At 31.6% G+C, this 7,190-nt stretch overlaps 1 pseudogene; it reads right to left on the reverse strand.

Annotated features, from left to right (window-relative positions):
• Positions 1-3,125: 3,125 nt before the first annotated feature.
• On the reverse strand, positions 3,126-6,048 carry LOC148569478 (receptor like protein 27-like; annotated as a pseudogene).
• Positions 6,049-7,190: the final 1,142 nt, after the last annotated feature.

A 7,190-nucleotide genomic window follows, 5' to 3' on the forward strand; every position in this document is an offset into this window, starting at 1 on the left:
AAACGGTCTTTCTGTAGACATGATATATGATAGAGCTCAATGATATATGATAGAGCTCAATGACATCATTTGATCCATATAGTCGACTTCATCTAGTGGGACAAGACTTTGTTGTTATAGTAGTAGCATGTTTAATATTATTGCCAACAAAATTATAATTTTTTTACACTTAATTTACAACCAAAAATCATTAAATAGCAGGGTTGACATGTGATTAGAAAGAAATTAAATTAAATTAAATTAAATAATCTTTCTATGAAATTTATTTCAATTATAACTTAAGCAACAAAAAACTTGTGTTATTCTGTTTGATTAGATAGATATAATTGACAAATTGCTTTGAGGTCTATTTATTTATTCCTTTTTTTTTAAATAATTCATTTAATTTGTATCCTTCTTTTTGCTAACAGTAGTGTTTTGATTTTCATCCTTTTACTTTTTAGTTTTTTCAACTCCAAAACTAAATTCGTGGTGCAAGAGATGCTTCACAATTATAAATTCTATAGAGACTATAAATTCTATAGAGACTTTATTTTTAATAGATGTAAAACTTGTAATAATGTCATAAATACTAATAACATAAACTATACAAGTAAGCATGGCATGTAATAATGAACAAGGAATTCTTGATGCTATTGGAGCTAAATAAAAGATTTGCTCGGTTTTATTAATGATACTTGACTACTTGTTAATAATCAAAAGAATAGAATGAAGAAATCAAAGGTGAATAATCACGTATCCGGCAACATATAGGCCATGATCACCAACTTTATGGGAAAAGTGACACAAGATACATCGTAAGAACAGTATTTTAGAATAAAGGTTTAATTATATTAGTTCTTATTTTTTTTATTAAATTTATAATTAGATTTTTATATTTTTATTTTTTTAATTAAAATTTTATACTATTTTTAATTTTATAATTTAATAATTTTTAATATAAAAATATCAGAATTAATTGAATATTTTTTCGCAAATTAAAGAAATTGATAGTTAAAAACCTAATTAGATTTTTGGCTGCATATATTTTAAAAGAAATATTCTGTTAATTTTAATATTTTTAACATCATGAAAATGATTTAGGCACAATTTGAATAAACAACTTAATTAAACTATTTTAAAAAAAGAACTTAAAATATAAGGACTTGTATTTAAAACAGCTCATAAATAAGTTATTTTGTATTTGGATAAACAACTTAATTAAACTTTTTTTAATAAATGGAAGTGATAAAACAGCTTTTAAAAAGGAGTGTCACGGCCCAAAATGAGTCATGACTGACACTCAGGAAAATTGTCTCCTAACAAGCCTAACAAGTTTAAATATAAGTTGAATAAAAAAGTAAGAAATATTTTTAATAAATTTACAATTAGTAAAATGAATAGTTACATATTATTTTTAGCAAAAGCATAAAATAGATCAATATGGTTGGATATAACATCTAGGAACTCGACAAGAACTAGATATCCATTGCAGATCATTATTCTTGAATAGAAAGTCTCATGTTCAAATATTCATTCTTGAAAAATATTTTTAAAAAAACGGAATGAATTTGTAACTCAGTGACTAGACAATATTTCTATAATTCACATGAGACCATATAAATCATATTATCCAAAATATATTTTATTTAAAAGATAGTAATTTATACAAATAAGTGAATCAATAAGGAAATTCTCAATACCAGGTTAAAGCTGTCATTTGTGAGATGATAGCTTGCACCTGAGTCTGAATTCATTGATGGTGTAGCAAGAAAGGTTTGTGGTTGATGAAAAGATGTAGAGGGTGGAGGTGGTTGGCATGATTGAAGAGAGCCTTGATAGCTATGATCAAATCAAAAATAGCAATTTATAGCAATGTGACCTGGTCTATTACAGACTTGACAGATTTGCCTATTGTTGAGTTGCCAAGAACTTCTTCCACCTCTAAAGAACCTACCTCCATGATTGCCTCCTCTTCTTCCACCAAATCCTCTAGCATAACTTCTTTGTGTGGATGAAAAATTCTGAGCAAAATTGGCTTGAACCAAAGAGAGAGATATTGATCGAAAATTCTCAAGAGTATCCTCATGAGAGAGTAGCAGATTTTTTACTTCTCCTATGCTAAATAGTTCAGGTTTTGCTTGAACAAAGGTGATGCAGCTTGAATAATCTTCAGGAATCCCTTTGCAAATAGCTTCAATTTAATCCTCATTAGTAATCTGATATCCAATAGCAATTAAAGAGTCTACCAATTTTTTGATCTGAGAAAGGTATTCTATAATTCCAAGATTCTTTTTCTTTACCGCTTTAAGTTGATTCTTTAATTGCTTGATCTTGGATTTTGTTATTTCAGCAAATTGCAATTGAAGAGTCTACCAGATTTCTAATGCTGATGCACAATGTGCAACTCAATTCTTGCATGATGAATCCACCGAAGCAAGAATCCAAGAGCTAAAATTGTAATTAATTGTCTAGAATTGAGAAGAGAGGATTCTTTGAATTCCCGGAATTAATTGCTAAGGCCATGATCGAACAACGCTCTTTTGAGGAGAAGATAAACAACAGAACCATAATGTATAAGGTACAGAGAGAAAAAAAAATTGTGCAGTAAAAGTAAACACTTAGTTATTCTATTATTATTGAGATATGCCTTATTGGTCCATACACATATCTTTAATTCTATTTAGTATTTATACACTAAATAATACCCGAAACTTCTATGTTCTCTACAAGGTTATTGTCCCTATTTACAGGGGGTGTTGTAATTTTATTTTCTATTATCCTTCAATTTCTATGAAAAAAATTAGTTCTCTTACTATAAAAAAGAGAGATTGATCATTATTGCTTCTTCTTTCTTCTATGGTGTTGTTGACTTTTAATCTTGAAAAAAAAAAAAAAGAAAAGCATAAGAAATTTCCTGTTTTCGTTAGCAACATTTTTTATAAAAAGATTTTTGTTTTCTATATTTCTAAATATTTTTTTTCCTTCTCACACATTTAGGATTTCGATGTCGAATGTAATTTTAGTTTATTGAAAAACCTGATTTTTGTTATTATTGTTGGCTCAATTGATCACCTTATAATCTTTTTTATATCATAGAATACAAAGTATGACTTTTCTTATTAAAAAAAAAAGGAAACAAAATAGATATATAACATATTATATTTATCTTTTTACCTTGCCTAATTTTATTTGGGTTTACATATAGCTGACTCTTACATAAGAGAAACACAATAATTTTAAATGCAAGCACAATAATTACACACATGAAAAGACCAACACCTAGACTTGTGACTTAAAAGATCTTTTGCAGCAACCTAAAAACATCTACAGCGAAAGCATTTCCCAGTGCTAACCCAGCAACAAGGCCACCCCCATATCCAATTAGAATTACCATCCAATACAATTCAAAGAAAGATCCTGACTCAGAATCTTGATCACCATCAGGTTTTTGCAATGGAGGCTTAGGATGATCTTCACATTTCTTCATCAATTGAATCCCGCACAAATCCTTGTTTCCCTCAAATGAATTATTATCAAATGTGGAAAGTTGTCCATTTTCTGGGATTGGACCTGAGAGATTGTTGAAAAACACATTGAAAAAATCCAAGAAGGTTAGTTCTGTGAGTTGTTGAGGAATATTTCCTGACAGGCTATTGAGAGAAAGGTCCAACACTTCAAGACTTGAAAGCTTTCCGAAGGAAGATGGGATGCTGCCAGTAAACATGTTATTGGACAAATTGAGTACGACAAGGCTATTCAAACTTCCCATGAAATCCGGAATCTCACCATAAATTTTGTTACTTGAAAGATCAATGGCTACCATGTGATGAAGGTATTGACCCCCAAGATAATCCATTATAACTCCTTTGTTGGACAATGAAAATGAAGACAAATCAATATCTATCAACATATTCTTACTAAAAATCACGTTCTTGAAATCCAGTTGTCTTTTGTTGGATATGATCATCGATTTGAAGCACATGATTATTTCCGATGTTAATTTTGTTGAGAAACCATTTTGAGAGAGATCAATGATTCGAAGTTGGGGAAATGTGTATTTCAATGGACACATTATAGCTCCGTGAAATTGATTATCACGTAAAGAAACAACCTTTAACTGGGGAAGAGATCCTAACCAGAAAGGAAATGAGTCATTGAAATGGTTATGTCTCACATCAAGAAACTCTAGCATTCTGCAATTGACAAGTGCTCTTGGTAATTGACCATACAACTTGTTAGAACTAAAATCAATCCAGTGAAGGGCATTTCGTTTCACATAAGTTTGAGGAATATTGCCGGTCAGTTTGTTTCCTGCAAGCGACAAATATTGAAGAGATTGACTAAAGCTTCCCAAACATGATGGAATCATGCCAACTAAGTAGTTGGAAAATAAATCAAGATATATAAGGGATTGTAGATTGCATATCAAGGGGGATATTTCTCCTATTAACAGGTTGTTGGAAATTTCCAAACTCTGAAGAGTTTGTTTTATTCCATATCCAACTCGGTATAGTCTTTATGCTATTCAGTGGTATGAAAAGATCAGTCAACTCTTGCAAGTGCGGTATAAAATTGGGAAAATGAACTAAGTTGCATGACCCTAATTCCAATGATTGAATTTGAGGAGGAAATGTTACGTTGGTAGTGTTCTTCCCTTCAACAAAAGACAATTTGTTGCCTCCGCCTAAACCAAGATAAGTAAGCTTTTGGAGCTGGGAAAGCATGCCAAGCTCAATCTGTCCTTCCAACATATTAGCACCTAGATCAAGACCTGTAAGATTCTCTAACTTGAAGAGGAAATATGGAATTTCACCTTGAAGATTATTGTTATGAAGATTCAAGAGATTTAAAGTGGTCAAGTTCATTATCCAAGTTGGAATTTCTCCATTTAAATTGCACCTACTCAATTCTAACCACTGAATTGGAGGAAGGTTTGTCACATTGACAGTCCTATTTTGTGAGAACAAAGTCAATTTGTTGAGAGACAAGTCAAGATCCTTAAGCATCCTTAGCTTCAAAAACATGTCAAGTGCTAGGCGGCCTTTGAAAAAATTAGAAGTTAGATCTAAAGCTACAAGATTTTCGAGTCTAAAAAGAGACTGCGGGATTTCACCATGAAAGCTATTACCTCCAAGAGCCAAGTAAGCTAAATTGGTCAGGTTTCCAATGGATGCAGGTAATGTGCCCTGCAAATTTTGGTTTCTTGCAAAATTCAAAGATGTTAAGTTTACAAGAGAGAATATTCCAATAGGAAACTCACCATATAGTTCACATTGGCGAAAAGAGAGTGTTTGCAGAGATGTAAGGTTTGTGAGTGTGTGAGGTAATGATGATGAAATGGTGACAAAATTAAGACGAAGTTGTTCCAGTCTTGTTGAGTTTTGAATTAAGCTTTTTAGAGTGGATACCTTGAGTTGTAAATGGTTGATCAATAAATTATCAAGGGGTGCCACAATATAGCTGCGAAAATCAAGGGATAACAAGTTGGACAAATGGGAAATTTGAGTTGGGACTTCACCCGAAAATGTGGTTTCACCAAAGTGAGAAACATTCAAATGCCTCAGTTGTGACAAGTCACCTATCCTGGCTGGAATTTGCGAGTGATTGAAGTGATTGTCTGAAAGATCAAGGCTTTGAAGATGCACAAGTGAGAAAAGGGTAATATTGGGATCCATGGAACCATATCTGTGGACGGATTCCAAGAAAGAGTTTTAGGATAACTGAAAGGATTGTAGGAAGCATACTTACTTATGAAGAAGCTTTGTTTAAAGCTGAGCAAGGCATTGCTTTCATGTTGATGGCATTCATGATGATGAGTAGTAGTTGAATCATTCAAAGTTAAACAGTTTGTGAACATGGAGGATGAGAAGAGGAGAAGAAACTGTATGGAGAAAGCAAGAGAACACAAGAACCCCATTATTATCAGTTGAATTGAAATAGGTTTCAAAGTTAAATAGGTTTCATAGGCAAGTATAAAGTGTCCGCGTTCTCTAAAATGGAGTGTATACTGGGTGGAGACTCTAACAACCATCTTTTTTCCACTACTATTTCACTTTGCTAACAACTTTGCATTTGACGTCGTCGTTCATACTTAACTGTACATGCAACTTCATGACTTCTCTACTTATATATAGTCATCGCTCACAAGTCACAGGGGACAAGGTACCTTTCAAACCTTATCTTCATCTTTCTTTACCTCAACAAACTTCCTTGCTATTGGTGTTCTAAGTAACGCACTTGCAAAAGTGATATGGATATGTATTTTTCCTCAAAAATGCTATTTGTACACTAAAATCAGCCACTAAAATTAACTACCAATATATTTGTGTATAAATACATGTGTAGTTTAATTTATTTTTAATATGTATTTATATTTTAACATGTATTTTATATTGGTAGCTAACTTTAGTGGCTGATTTTAGTGTACATGTAGCATAGTCGATTTTTTCTAATTCCGATAGTGATGATAAATCATACTCATGAGAGTGTTAAATTGCATTGCCGTTTATTTTAGTGAAGACAAGAAAAAATGGTCAAACAAATTTTTCAATTGAAATAATGGTGTTATAGGTCCATAAAAATTTTACAATGTGAGACACGATTTATGGGATCAACAAGTCTGCCACGTTTGAAACCTAAAAACCCTCATCCTAATTCTTTAGGAAGATGGTACAAGATGCTTTGAGGTCTATTATTTATTCTTTTTTTTTTTTTTTTTTGAAATAATTCATCCTTTTACTTTTTTCAACTCCAAGAGATGCTTCACACTTATAAATTTTATAGACTTTATTCTTGATAGATGTAGAATTTGTAATAATGACATAGATACTAATAACATAAACTATACAAGTAAGCTTGTAATAATGAAGGAGAAATTCTTAGATGCTATTGGAGCTAAATAAAAGATTTGCTCTGTTTTATTAATGATACTTGTTAATAATCAAAGAGTAGAATGAAGAAATCAAAGGTGAATAATCACGTATCCAGCAACATACAGGCTATGACCACCAACGTTATGGGAAATGTGACACAAGATAGATCATAGGAACAGTATCTTAGAATAAATCATGCAAACTTGCTTTCCAAAAAGCATCAAATTGCTTCTTTCATGAAAAGTACTTGTCCTGTTTTGCATAAGCACGTATAAGAGAGTGAGAAAAGCAGAAGGAAACGGAGGTGTACTTCAAAGATACAATTAAAATTGAGTG

This window comes from Arachis ipaensis, chromosome B4 (genome assembly GCF_059453495.1).
Source record: "Arachis ipaensis isolate K30076 ecotype BB chromosome B4, ASM5945349v1, whole genome shotgun sequence".
NCBI classification, from domain to species: Eukaryota; Viridiplantae; Streptophyta; class Magnoliopsida; order Fabales; family Fabaceae; genus Arachis; species Arachis ipaensis.